This window comes from Lissotriton helveticus, chromosome 12, assembly GCF_964261635.1.
Source record: "Lissotriton helveticus chromosome 12, aLisHel1.1, whole genome shotgun sequence".
In the NCBI taxonomy this organism is placed as follows: Eukaryota; Metazoa; Chordata; class Amphibia; order Caudata; family Salamandridae; genus Lissotriton; species Lissotriton helveticus.
Window position 1 is genome coordinate 472,771,807 of NC_136073.1, and position 15,172 is coordinate 472,786,978.

At 45.3% G+C, this 15,172-nt stretch overlaps 1 protein-coding gene across 1 annotated transcript in view; it reads right to left on the reverse strand.

The window, feature by feature from the left end:
• ADCY7 (adenylate cyclase 7) overlaps positions 1-15,172 on the reverse strand; it is a 441,560-nt gene that overhangs the window by 69,567 nt on the left and 356,821 nt on the right. The window lies entirely within an intron of this gene.

Here is a 15,172-nt window from a genome sequence, read left to right on the forward strand (position 1 = left end):
AAGACAGACTAGCGACTTTAAGCGGCAGACGGCAAACTGGCCTGCATTCCAAAGGGGGGCAAAGACCCTGCTGGAGGTGAGTGCAGCGAGTGATCGCCTGTAGCACTCATGGGTTCCCCCCCTTTTCCCCATTTGTGGGGGCACACTGACTCCGTAATGAAATGCCAGCTCATTTCACAATATAGATGGAGCAGCACAAGCATATGAGGCCCTTTAATAATACCAAAGTTCCCTAGGGTGCAAGAAGCAGGTGCACATGCCTGCTGTATCCACGGGCACTTTTTGTAATACGGCCACAGACAGAAGTAGATCTGTCACTACCAACCAGCACAGGATAAAGACTTTTTGAGAGAGTTGTGGCACTATGTACATTAATCAAACTTTTCGGACTTCAGCTCTACCAGTGATGCCAAAGCGAACAGGAAATACTCAGATGAAAGTTTGATAATGACAAACCATAATGTGAAAAAGATCTGCAACAGGTACAAATGACAGGTAAAAAGAAAGATGGATCCAGTTACGTGTTTATAATTTCCACAGCTTCAATGCAGTAATTGGTTTAGAAAGACTAGATCATGTGAGAGATTATCCAGATATTTATCCATTTCCTGGACACATGACTGGAGTATGAATTCCTTGGGACAAAGGGAGAGACACCTAGTAGCCAAGAACTGACCATGTACTCGTGAACCTCAACTACAGTAGATTCATCAATGAATTTAGAAATCATGCACAGAAATATTCAGACTCTGACAGGCTCTGCTCTGTTAGATGTTGGTGCAGTGCAAAGTTGCCCACTCTTTATACGTCACAAAAGATGTTAACAGGTACATGAGATGAACGTGCATTAAGCACATGTTTCTTACGTGGTTCAATGATTAATGAAAATGTTGCATTCGATATTACCATTAAAGAGTGCATTTACTGTAGAATCCGGGAAATATACTTATGTGTGTGTTTTAATCATAATTCATTAAGACGTCAATTAACAGGTATATTAATACCTATTAATTGACGTCTTAATGAATTGAAACCCGTTCTCACTTAGTAGATAATGTACTTTCTGTGAAGAAGAAATCGACTTTTAAAGATGTGAGGTATACTACATGAACAGCATTTAACAGCTTGAAAACTAGATGGAAACCATCCTGAGATGTAGAATGTAATTTTACCTAAAACGATAACGTTTATGTAATGTGTGCACTAGTTTTATACATATATGCATTTAAATGTAGTTCTTAGCCATACTTACACTAGATTAAAATTAAGATTTACTTTATGCCACATGTAATACAAATTGAATACAATGTACTAGAAACTTATATTCACTTCGTTAGAAGCGGTCGCTCCCTGCTGCCCCTGCTCTCCTCTGCCTACTGCACCTGGGTATCGTTTGAACTGACCTGTTTGCCTACAATAACGCGTGACTGTGCCTGCGCCTAACTGTGACTGCATTATTTTATTTATATAATTAATTGTGCCCGTATTGTTTTGCCTGCATCACCTGATCGCTTATTCATTTTTGTGGTCCTTTACCTCTGCGCACCACTCCTCAAGCGCCTCGCTGACCACAGCGTCATTAAATCATTATTCTCCCCAACCCGCTTTGCGCTTCCCTCTCTGCCGCCATTGTTGTTGTTGTTGGACCCGGAGCCCGCCCTCTCCTCCACGCACCCGCCTCCCAGCTGCTCCTCCCTCCCACTTAGAGGCAAGGCTTCTCCCTGCAGATCCAAGCGCTGTGACCGTCCTAACTTCGTTAGGAGCGGTCGCTCCCTGCTGCCCCTGCTCTCCTCTGCCTACTGCACCTGGGTATCGTTTGAACTGCTCTGTTTGCCTACAATAACGCGTGACTGTGCCTGCGCCTAACTGTGACTGCATTATTTTATTTATATAATTAATTGTGCCCGTATTGTTTTGCCTGCATCACCTAATCGCTTATTCATTTTTGTGGTCCTTTACCTCTGCGCACCACTCCTCAAGCGCCTCGCTGACCACAGCGTCATTAAATCATTATTCTCCCCCAACCCGGTTTGCGCTTCCCTCTCTGCCGCCATTGTTGTTGTTGTTGGACCCGGAGCCCGCCCTCTCCTCCACGCACCCGCCTCCCAGCTGCTCCTCCCTCCCACTTAGAGGCAAGGCTTCTCCCTGCAGATCCAAGCGCTGTGACCGTCCTAACTTCGTTAGAAGCGGTCGCTCCCTGCTGCCCCTGCTCTCCTCTGCCTACTGCACCTGGGTATCGTTTGAACTGCTCTGTTTGCTTACAATAACGCGTGACTGTGCCTGCGCCTAACTGTGACTGCATTATTTTATTTATATAATTAATTGTGCCCGTATTGTTTTGCCTGCATCACCTGATCGCTTATTCATTTTTGTGGTCCTTTACCTCTGCGCACCACTCCTCAAGCGCCTCGCTGACCACAGCGTCATTAAATCATTATTCTCCCCCAACCCGGTTTGCGCTTCCCTCTCTGCCGCCATTGTTGTTGTTGTTGGACCCGGAGCCCGCCCTCTCCTCCACGCACCCGCCTCCCAGCTGCTCCTCCCTCGCCCCTCCCCTTCCACTATCCACATATGACAGATGTTCCAACGCGCAGCGTCCACACGCTGCGGCCGCGCCGAAGGTGCGCCAAAGGTAAGCCCGTCTACGCCCGTCCGCGCCCAGCGCCCGTCCCCCTGCTCCTTGCCGCTCCCGACCCTCCAGAGTCACATACGATGCCGCTACTCTCCTCGCCCTCAACACCGGACACACCCCGCTATGCTGCGAAGCCACCCCAGGACGTACCCACGGCCCATTCTCCTGCCTCTCCTGCAAGTTCAACTGCTTCAGGACCCTCACCAAACACACTCCCTCCACACACAACTCCGAACCCAACCGCCTGAAATGCATCCTACTGAACACCCGCTCAGTCCACAGACACGCCACTGAACTCTGGGACCTACTCGACACTGCGTCACCGGACATCGCCTTCCTTACTGAAACATGGATGAATGCATCTTCTGCCCCCGACATCGCCATAGCCATACCGGACACCTACAAGATCATTCGAAAAGACCGCACCAACCACACTGGAGGAGGCATCGCCATCGTCCATCGAAACACCATCAAAATCACAACCAGCTCTGACGAAAATCTTGCAACCGCCGAACATCTCCACTTTCAGATCCACACCGACCCCAGGACCACCCTTAGAGGCACCCTCATTTACAGGCCCCCAGGCACCCGATCTCAATTCAGCGACGACGTCACAGACTTCGTCAGCCCGCACGCCCTCGCCTCCGAGAACTACATTCTTCTAGGAGACCTCAACTACCACCTTGATAACATACTCGACAACAACACCACCACCCTTCTGGACAACTTGTCCAATCTCGGACTCAAACAACTTGTTGACACCCCCACTCATGTAGCCGGACACACGCTCGACCCTATCTTCACCTCCAGCAAGCACATCTCCTTCAATCGCACTACTGATCTCCACTGGACGGATCACAGCTGTGTTCACTTCAGCTACAAAACCACCCTGACCCACAACCGTCCACAACCCATTCCCCGGAGAAAATGGAACAAAATCAGCACCGACCAACTCCTCACATCACTCAACCAAAACCCTCCCACCCTAGCAATGGACCCAGACCAAGCGGCCACCAACCTCAGGCAATGGATTACCCACAGTGCAGACGAACTAGCACCCCTGAAAAAACACCAGTTGAAATCATCCAGCAAAAAGGCTCCCTGGTTCAATGATGACCTTAAAAAATCCAAGAAGACATGCCGCACCCTGGAGAAGAATTGGAGAAAAGAACCTACCTCAGACAACATGACCTCCCTCAAGACAGCCACCCGCAAACACCACCAACTGATTCGATCCGCCAAGAAATCAGCACTCAAGGACCGTCTCGACAACAATTCTCATAACAGCAAGGAACTCTTCAATATCGTCAAAGAATTCACCAACCCTTCCGCAGCCTCCAACGACATCACCAACTCCCAAGACCTCTGCAATGCGCTATCCTCCTTCTTCTACAACAAAATTGTCGACATCCACAACAGCTTCAAGAATACTCCCAATGATCAACCCGCCCCACCCCCTTCAGATCCCACCCCTCCAACTAACATCCTCAGCTCCTGGAACCCAATCACCACTGAAGACACCATTCGCCTCATGAACTCAATCCACTCTGGCTCGCCTTCTGACCCCTGCCCCCACTACATCTTCAACAAAGCTGACTCCATCATCGCTCCCCAACTCCGCGATGTCATCAACTGCTCTTTCAACTCTGCCACCTTTCCAGAAATCTGGAAACACGCCGAACTCAGCGCCCTTCTGAAAAAACCCACAGCAGACCCCTCAGAACTGAAAAACTACCGACCCATATCCCTCCTCCCTTTCCCGGCCAAAGTCATCGAGAAAGCCGTCAACAACCAACTCGCAGCCTTCCTTGAATCCAACAACTCCCTGGATCCCTCACAGAACGGCTTTCGAGCCAAACACAGCACCGAAACCGCCCTCATCGCAGCGACCGACGACATCCGAGCACTCCTGGACAACGGAGAAACAGTGGCCCTCATTCTACTCGACCTCTCCGCCGCCTTCGACACTGTGTGTCACAGCACCCTCATACAACGCCTCAACAACATCGGCATACAAGGAAAAGCCTTGGACTGGATCATCTCGTTCCTAGCTGGGAGAACCCAGAGAGTCCGACTCCCCCCATTCTACTCAGAGCCCACCGAAGTCATCTGCGGCGTACCTCAAGGTTCCTCACTCAGTCCCACCCTCTTCAACATCTACATGAGTCCTCTCGCCTCCATCGCACGCCAACACAACCTCAACATCATCTCCTACGCCGACGACACCCAGCTAATCCTCTCCCTCACCAAAGACCCCAACACCGCCAAAACCAATCTCCACGAAGGTATGCAAGAAGTAGCCGAATGGATGAAACAGAGCCGCCTAAAACTCAACTCAGACAAAACGGAGGTGCTCATCCTAGGATCCTCCCCCTCAGCTTGGGACGACTCTTGGTGGCCTTCCGCTTTGGGATCAGCACCCACACCCACAGACCATGCTCGTAACCTTGGCTTCATTCTTGACTCCTCTCTCTCAATGTCCAGACAAGTCAACGCCGTATCGTCCTCCTGCTTCAACGTCCTTCGCATTCTCAAAAAGATCTTCCGCTGGATCCCCCTCGAGACAAGAAAGACTGTCACCCATGCACTGGTCACGAGTCGACTATGGCAACACACTTTACGCCAGAATTACAAAAAAATTACAGAAAAAGCTCCAGCGCATCCAAAACGCATCAGCGAGACTCATATTAGACATCCCGCGCCAAGAGCACATCACCGGACACCTAAAAAACCTCCACTGGCTTCCCGTCAACAAAAGAATTACTTTCCGCCTTCTTACCCACGCACACAAGGCCCTTTATAATCTAGGACCCGAATGCCTCAACACCCGACTGTCCTTCTACATTCCCACCCGCAAACTAAGATCATCCAATCAAGCCCTCGCCGCAGTCCCGCGCATCCGAAAAACCACCATGGGCGGCAGATCCTTCTCCTTCCTGGCTGCCAAGACCTGGAACTCACTCCCCACCCACCTCCGCCTTACTCAGAACCACATTTCCTTCAGAAAAGAACTGAAAACCTGGCTATTCGACAAACAGTGAACCCCTCCCACTAGCGCCTTGAGACCCTCTGGGTGAGTAGTGCGCTATATAAATGCCCGAACTTGAACTTGAACTTGTGTTTAAATGTGCACATGTATCTTAAATATGCACCATTGAGTTAATACTTCGATTTGTCTTGACAATTTAGGCCTGTATTTCACCATGTTTTATTTCATAAAATATTGTTTTCCCTTTCCTGTTAATGAGACATTTCTTGCAGGTATTCACATGCATTATTAGTTTTGAATAGATACATTACTGTATTAGTGATAAAGGATAGAGCCTGAGAAGAAGACCTTCACGAAAGTACACGGGGAACCAGAGCGTTAACTGAAATGCCCATTCAGCAATGTGTCAAAACTGCTACCACCAGTGTGAGAAGGAGATGTTGTTCCCATGTTCAACCTGTGGTTTTCTCTGGATGTTGCAGTCTGCAACCTGAGAAGTGGGCGAGAAAAAATGGACCCCGAGTGACACGTATAAGGGGTGTTACCCAAAGACTTTGTGAGTTGTTATAACATAGTATTCACCCCATCAGACTTCAGAGAGTACCTGTTCACAGATCCCTTTCAGATCCCATCTGACTTGAGAACTACTTTACTGAATCCTTCTGTAGACTCTTGGCAGATCTCTCTTGCGGATTCCTTGCAGACACCTTCCCTGAGTCCCTACTACCTGAATGGAGTTTGAAAGGTTTAGACCGCAATGTTATTCCTTAATTCTGTCCTAAGTGTGGCTCAGACTCACACTTATTCCTGATGCGCCGTAGAGCTTCTGAAATGCTAACACTTTTCTTCTTGATTTGCTTTGTCTTGTCTTCAATTCCTTCATGCAAATTCCCTGCCCTTGAGATCTTAGGTTACTGAACCATCCACTTGACCTGGACTGGATTTGGGAGATTTAGTTTACTAATGTATAGGCGAGAGAGTCTTAGACTATTTTCTGAGCAACAAATATTGATTCTGCTATTTTGTATTGATGTTACTGAACTGCTTGTTTGTTTAATACTGGTCTGCCTCAAAAAAGAGTTGTGTATTTGAACGTGATTATTATTCTGTACTAAACCTTCTTAAACTTGGCTACTGATTCCTGGTCCTCAATTTGTAGCCAAATGGGTTGCACTGCTAATTGAATCGGATTGAAGGTAAATGCTTACTTTCATCAGCTGTCAGTCGGGTTAAAAAAGTCCATTGGAGGACCAATGGTAAGCAAGTAGGACCAGAAAATGCTGGATCATCGTCAAGCAAAGATAAAAAAATTCTGTTCTTCAAATCAAAAGGAGGCATCCTGATGACCACATTTTCTAGTGAGTGTGGTTGAAATATTACTTGCTTCGTTGAGCATAAATGTTCTAAATTTTGACCAAATCTGGACCCTTTCACTGGAGGAACGATGTACACCTCTTTGTGAATTCTGGTAATTGGAGCAAGTTGCAACCATTACAACTTTTTTAGGAAATGAATCAACTCCCCAAACGTGCTGTGCATCAGTACGAAATGGTCAAAGAAACATTTTAAATCCTTAACAGGAAACATTTTTAATACTTTTTAAAAATACTAAAACATTAAAATATTTAATTTAAGGTTTAATAAATATTTAATATTTTAAACACGTTAATACTTTTTTTTAATTCTTTCAAGCTTCAAGATGACTAGTATAAATACCTTAAGCAAGAAACATCTTTTTTTCTGTAATGTTTTAGCTAGCTTTGGCTGTAGAGTACATGGTTCTTGAATGTTTGATTCCTCCTCCTGTTTTGGAATGTATGATATATGAGTGTTGTGTGGTGAAGATCATGTCCCTGGCAGCTGGAAGAAGTCTGTTGATCTGAAGGCAGGCTTAAGAAATATCAATGACCTGAGTGTTGTGTCTCATTGCATGCACCAGCAAACTAAAGAATGATATGAATATAGCTATGAAACTATAGCCTGACTACAGAGGCATCCTGACTTCAACTATCACACCAGCAATGAGGAAAACGTCTCGATTAGGACCGCATGTCAAGTACCAGGAAAGAACCCATAAAGACAAGAGGTCTGCAGTAGCCAACAACAATGACAGTAGCTGACATTGGAAACGAGAAGGACAAGATAGCGGCAGCTTCATGAAGCTAAGGAATCGCAGGAGAAGTTGCAAGAAAAATACAGGTGATGTGAAAACATGTTCCAGGTATCCAACTGATGGTGTCCGTCAGGAGATGCTGGTCTGAGCAAAAGGGAATAAAGTCTAAGTTTGCAGTTAGGTGCCTTCGTCAGAAAGACAATGTCACCTGAGTTACAGACAAGAGTGGGAGCACTCTGTGTTCATTTAGTAAGATCCTCCTAGGGGAGACCTCCATGACAGGAAAAGGGAGCTAACAGGAACTTGTGCTGCTTTATTTGTCCAGCTATTTTTCAGATGTGAACTTTACTGCCTATTATAGTAAGTGGTACTCAACATTTCTTGTTACCTTTTATATTTGGCATTTTTTTCCAAAAAGATACACCTTTGCTTATAGCTTAGTAATGATGTGAATGCAGATCACACAGGGGATGGCACAGCAGGAGTCTGCAGATAGAGGCACTGTTTTCTTTGGCCTCCTTTTTGTGCTAGAGTGCTCAAATGGAGGTGTACAGGACCTTACACGGGAGGACTGGGGAGGCTGCATCTCTTGCAGAAGCTGTGCCTCTGTACTTGCTTTTCGTGGGGAAGAGCGGTAATCTATGGTCCGAGACATTAGTGGGTTACACTCGTTGCCATATATGTGGACAGCTTTGGCCCAGCCTGCATTTATAACCTCAGTGAGAATCCAATCACTGTGAAGTAGAAAGACTGGTAAGGGTTTTGAATTTTAGATCTCTCAAAATTAGATCAAGCTTTGTGTCAAAATGTGACAATGTTTTGTTTGAGTAATGCAAAAGTATGCATATGGATTGGGGGGGGGGGTGATTGCATCCATGTGTACAAACATGGCAGATGGCGAACACTGGGGAAATGTTGATGTACTGTGACTGATTTGGGACCGAGTAAAAAAGGCAACCAAGGTACATTGCATGCCCTTGGATTTTTTATCTTAGTTCATTCATGTCGATATTCAATACTGGTTGCACCTTGTATGAAGGAAGAAAAGGTGCCTTCAAAGGGCTCATGAAAATTTTCTTACGCGATCTTTCATTTTGGTAAAAAAATAAATACTATCCCTAATGTTAAGCCTGTGCGGTTATATAAATGGCTAGGAAGATAAAGTGCAATGCAAAGCAAACTGACTCAGCTAAGCAATGTCACAGAAATATGCTTACTTAGTGCGTGGTATCTCAATCCAGCAGCACCACAAAAGTTGGCATATCTATTGGGTATTATATTCATTCAGCAACCAAACAAATGTCAGAGCAATAGGCAACAGTAATTTGTATAATCCTGCTCCAGCAATACCATGATTACTACATTAATGATGATGCGATTGGGCCATAACCCGACCATCGAATACTCCAAAAGACAACCTTCCTGGCAGATTTTGTTCTGGTAGTTTGGTGTCACTGATTTTAAGTAATAAATCAAAACTGAACTAAAGTTTAGGAAGTTTGAACAGCTATCTGTGATTTTGTTTTTTAACTATGTCTTTATTGGCATTTTGTCAAATTGTTACAACAGTGATCAAGGTTAGATGTATGTGATTACATTTGTGTCGACACATTAGTCAGAAGACAATCACAGAAATGTAACATAAGCAATATGGAGTGGATACACGCCACACTTCATGATATTAATAATAATACTAATCCCTGTGTCATGGGGGTGGGCGTGAACAATGGGGTCTCCAGAGTAATGCCATTCAAACATATCTATTTTACATTGATGAACAAAATTATATAGTGCAACAAGTTGAAAAAACAATCCCGATGCGGGGGTTTGTGGTGGCAGATAGAGGGTCTGAATATGGAGTCTCTGTTACTAACAAGTGGTAAAAGATTCATGTGGGGGTGGGAGGTGTCAAGGGGTATTAATGTGCTATCTTGTAGATATTTGCACTTTCTGCCCTGTCTGTCTTCAGAGCAACTAACAGTGGGTCCCCTGGGGAGGATGCCCTGGTGGTCAACTCCCCTAGGGTGCAGGGGTGGCTGAGGGGGGTGGGAGAACCTACCGGGACTTGATAGGGATCAGTAGCTCAGGAGGAGGTATCCAGTTTATTATTTATTTAGAAGTTTTATATAGCGCTGGCCAGACCCGAGGGTATCGGAGCGCTTTACAACATAAATTAAGCTGTAATCACATAAGAAAGGCATAGTCCCACATAAATGTTCAGAGAACCCAGTGAGCTGCGCGTCATTGAGGTGAGGAAGTCCTGAGATAGCCTCGATGAGCGCACATTGACCTGGGCTTAACCTCATTTTGGGAGGAGTTAGCGAGTGGGGGATCGGGGAAGATGGAAGAGGTAGGATGAGGTTGAGCATTGTCAGGGGCTGTAAGGTGCCTGAGGAGGTGGATAGAGGTGGAGCATTATTGATTGGCTGCAGATTGTATTAAGAGGTAGGTAGTAGTGGAGCATTATCCAGGGGCTGTGGAGTGAAAGTTTGTGCGCTTCGGCGGCAGCTCTTGGTTCCGGAAGGCATGGTTGAGGTAGAAGACTTTTAGAAGTCTTTTGAATTATATAAAGGAAGTGATAGTCCTGATTTCGGCAGGGATGGAGTTCCAGATTTTTGGTGCGTTTCCCGCAAAAGATCGTGTTGCAGTTTTTTGTCTGCGATTTTTCATGGGGATGAGTAGCGTGGTGTTGGAGCTCCTAAGGTTTATTGTCTGGCCGGCTTTCTTGAGTTTGGAGGCCAGGTATTCTGGTTTCCCTGTGTGCAAGGCTTTGTGTGTGAGACAGGCAGTCCGAAAGCTGGCCCTAATTTCGACTGGGAGCCATTTTAGTTCTCTGAGTGCGGGTGAAAGGTGGTCATATGTCTTAACTCCAGTGACCATTCTGGCAGCTGCATTGAGAGTTGTTTTGAGGGGGGCTGGGTGCGATCGAGCTGTACCGGTGAGGATTGCGTTACCGTATTCGTGTCTGGATAGCACCAGTGATTGGATGGCTTGCTTGAGGCCTTTGGGAGGGATAAAGGGTTTGATTTTGTTGAGGAGCTTCAGATTGAGGAAGGCATTCTTCGCAGAGATCTTAATGTGATTCTTCATGTTCAGTTTCGGGTGTATGGTGATTCCTAGAGATTTTACCGATTTAGCCAGAGTGAGATTACCGTTGAGGGCATCTATTGCTTTTAGCCACTCTACAATTTGAGGGTTTCCTTCTTTGTTGGAGATGAGGAGGAATTCAGTTTTGTCTTGATTGAGTTTAAGGTGGTTAGTTGATAGCCAGTGTTGAATTTCTCTGAGGGTGTTGTTTAGTCTTAGAATGTCGTTTATGGAGGAGGTTTCCAAGTAGATCTGGGTGTCATCTCCGTATAGATGGAAGGGAATGTTGGCTTTTTTGAGGAGGGTGGTGAGGGGTTCCATGTATATGTTGAATAGTTGAGGGGAGAGCACTGAGCCTTGGGGGACACCTCTGCTGACAGGGTGTAGGTCGGACATAAAGGATTTGATTTTTACCCTTTGGGAGCGGTTGTGTAAGGAGGAGGAGAACCATTTTAGGATCATCCCGTCTGCACCTACTCTTTGTCCTTCAGCCTAAGTAAGTGTCCCATAGGGGGTCCCATATAAGCACAATCTGGAGCCAGCAACAGCCATCTGTTTGTAAATCTGTTCTGTTTGTTACATTTAAAGCAAATATGTTAATTAACTTATTCATATAGAGGTGTATATTTTTTTAAACCTTACTAAGCTTAAAAATACATAAAACATCTTTCATCTACTAATATTAGTAGGTATTAGCTTCTAAATGTTAAATAACGGGGCAAAAAACACACCGATCAACAGTGTCACACTCCACTGTTAACTCAATATAAATGCACAATTAAGATCTATTAAAGCAACAGTCAGTAGTGCTGACTAACAACAAAATACACGGCATAGCCAATTCAGTGAATAAACTCCAACACCCAGCTAAGTGCCTAGAACAATGGTTTTCACATCTGTGCTCAATGCACATAGTCTGTAGGTTTACTATAAAATGGAGACAATACAATCTTTTTTCCCGAGCCGTCTAAGGGAAAGAAAGATTAATCCGATGAAACAATTGCCATTTTAGATCAGTTGTACTGGTTTGAATAATGTATTCTCTCCTCCTTAAAATCCATTTGTAGGAGACTCTGAGGACTGGGATATAAGGAAGATATATGGTTATTTTTATTCTAAACCAATCAGTGCATCTTTAGGAAAATAACTTAGTTAAACATTGTATTACGGTTTGTTTTTAAAATAACTTAGGCTGTGGTATGAATCATATCGTATATTTCAGTGTACGCCTACCGAATCTACATTTATACTAGAAAAAACACACATGGGCAATTTGTATTGAAAAAGTAAGATGAAAATGTTTGGCCCACTAGCATGGCATTCACTCCTCTCCATCCATTCTCTTCCCTCCACTGGAAGGAAACTCTTACATTATTTCTAGTAACTTTGTGAAAAGAGTCGCAAGGCCTGACCTAGCTTCTCCTGCCCATGTTTGATTTATTTAGGCAAAGATATTGACTGTTCTTGAATCCCTTAGAAGCTGTGCCAACATAACCAGTGTCATAGATTACGGCCGAATCCCTTACAAGAGGGCATTCAGGCATGCCACTTTGAAACTATTATAGCACCAATTTACAGACTTTTAACTCCCTCCCCCACCTCAGACAAAAAACATAGGTAAGGTGTTTTTTTCCACGTAGACGGAGTAAAAACATTAAAAAAACTGCCATGAAGCGAAAAAGCAAATATAATCATTCTGCCACTTGTGCCTTTGCATACAAAAAAGTAAAACAATTATTAGACTCAGACTGTGTGTTCTCATTTATTGCTGGATTATAACTAAAAAAGGCCATCCACAGATCTAGCCTGCCCAAAGAATTTGCTGTTTTCCTACTTCTCTTCAATGGTCAATAGCACCAAGAGATGCGAGGGAGTAGTGAGCACTTTACAAGGTAGCCATTCAGAGTCATTTTCAGAAAGGACATGGCCGACGTTCATGTTATCCCATTGCCTGGCCCTCAGACACAGGGGAAGTGGATGTGTACTGGCAGACAATGGGCATGGGCAGGTTCCTTCTCACTTAAACTTCACGACAAGCGCTGGGGGAAGGCTGCCAGTGAGAGGAGAGTGTTAGAGAAGGTACCTCGACTTTAAATGAACGCCTCTAGATTTTCAAATAGATTGAGCAAAGTTAGATTATTTTACCATTTATAATTTTGCACTGTTATTTAAATGCTTTCACATTTGTGTTGTGGTTGATTTGTAGGTAGTTATTCACAACTTGCATCTAGTCCCCATCTATATGATTTCTATTTACAATTGTTGGGTAGTCTCCTTGAAGTAACCCTAATGTTTTGTGGGGTGCTCTTTCTTGTTTTATACAGTGGCTGATTCCAGGTTAGTCACATAGTTCTAATTACTGGATTGAAACCAGGTTAGGGCATGAGAGGAAAAGCAAGTGGTGAAGAGAACGATGAAGTGGGTTTGGTTTTCTCCAACTATGTATTAATGAGTCTTTTTCTAGCAGTGATTTTCAGGACAGTTTTTGCTTCTTTATTTATTTTTATTTATTTATTTATTTTTGGCATTTGTAAAGCGCAACTATCACCATTGCAGGCATCCTGGCGCTGAGAGATAAAAGAGACCGGAAAGAGAGCGGGCTAGCAGGGGAATAGCCAAGTTTTAATCCTCCTTCTAAACGGGAGGAGTTCACTGATGTGCCTAATCTCGATAGGGAGAGTGTTCCATAGTCTGGCGGCAGTCACATCGAAGGATCTGCCACCGGCTCTGACCTTCCTGAATCTGGGAACAACTACCAATTTAGCGTCAGAGGATCGAAGCTGTCTGGTGGGGGTATACCAGGCAAATTTAGATTGCAGAGGAGCTGGGCCAGCTCCATGGAGAGCCCTAAAAACTATACAGAGGGCCTTAAAATGAATCCTTTGCCTTATAGGAAGCCAATGCAGTTTTGCCAGTGCGGACGCTCCATGAGAACTTCTCAGTAACCCCAGAGCCAATTTAGCAGCAGCTGATTGGACCCTCTGGAGCCTGTCCAGCAGGAACTCAGGGTACCCGAGCAGAAGGGCATTACAATAGTCCAACCTGCTAAGGATGGTACATCTGACCACTTGAGCGCGGGCATAAGTAGGTAAGAGGGGCAGGACTTTCCTTAGGGAGCAAAGGATGGCAAAGCAACAGGCAGACGTTTTTTGAACATGCGTCTCCATGCTGAGCCTCTGATTCAGCATGACCCCAAGGTTGCGAACACAGAATCCACCGGCCTTACAATAGCCCTAGTTTCCGGGGGCCAAAAATTAATTGGGAATGGTTGGGGAATCCTAGTACCTGCACTGAAAAGCACCTCTGTCTTTCCTGCATTAAACTGAAGGGAGTTATCCTTCAGCCACCTAGACGTTTCACGCAGACAATTGTGTAGAACCTCCAAGGAAGTTGAATCCTCGCCTTCCAGGGAGAGGATCATCTGCGTGTCGTCGGCGTAGTTCACAATCCTAATGCCGAATCTTTTAATGAGAGAGATCAGAGGTCTAAGGTAAATATTAAAAAGAATAGGGCTGATTGCATAGCCCTGAGGGACTCCATGTGATACCAGGGAAAAGGCTGACTGGAAAGGTGGCATGGAAACTGCCTGCTGCCTATCCTGCAAAAAAGAGTGGAACCAAAGCAGCGCGGTATCTCTCACTCCTGCCTCCCACAGCCGCCGCATCAGGATCTTATGGTTCACCGTGTCAAAGGCAGCAGAGATATCAAGCAAGATCAGGAACGCTGCCTGTCTTCTGTCTGCACGCCTTTGAAGCTCGTCCATAGCGGTGATGAGAGCTGTTTCGGTCCCATGGGCAGGCCGAAAACCGAATTGGTCCCCATCTAATAATAGATGGCGTTCGAGATGGTTGGAAAGAGTGTTGCTGACCAAACGCTCAACTATCTTGGCGGGGAAAGGCAGCAAGGAGATGGGCCGATAGTTCTTAGAACAGTCAGGGTCTAAGGAGGGTTTCTTTAACAAAGAAGAAACTAACGCCCGTTTCTAATGAGTTGGGACAGTACCAGTCACCAAGGATTGGTTGCAGATTTGGTGAAGAGGGGGGAATAGTTCATCCTCAAATTCCTTCCAAATTTTGGGAGGCACCGGATCCAAAGGAGAACTGGAAACAATCCCTCTGGCTAACTCAGTGAAAACCTCATAGGTAAGTGGAGGGAACGCGAGTAATAATTCACTCGTAGCCGAGGCAAGGCCAGCCGATCGTTCTACCGGAGAAACAGGGCACAGGACAGGTGAGGGGACAAACTCCGGAGGCATGTCCAGATCTTTAAGGATGAGTTCGATTTTTTCCTTAAAAAATGCGGCAAGGTTGTCGCAAAGATCTTGGGACGGGACAATCGCATTCTTGGAGCA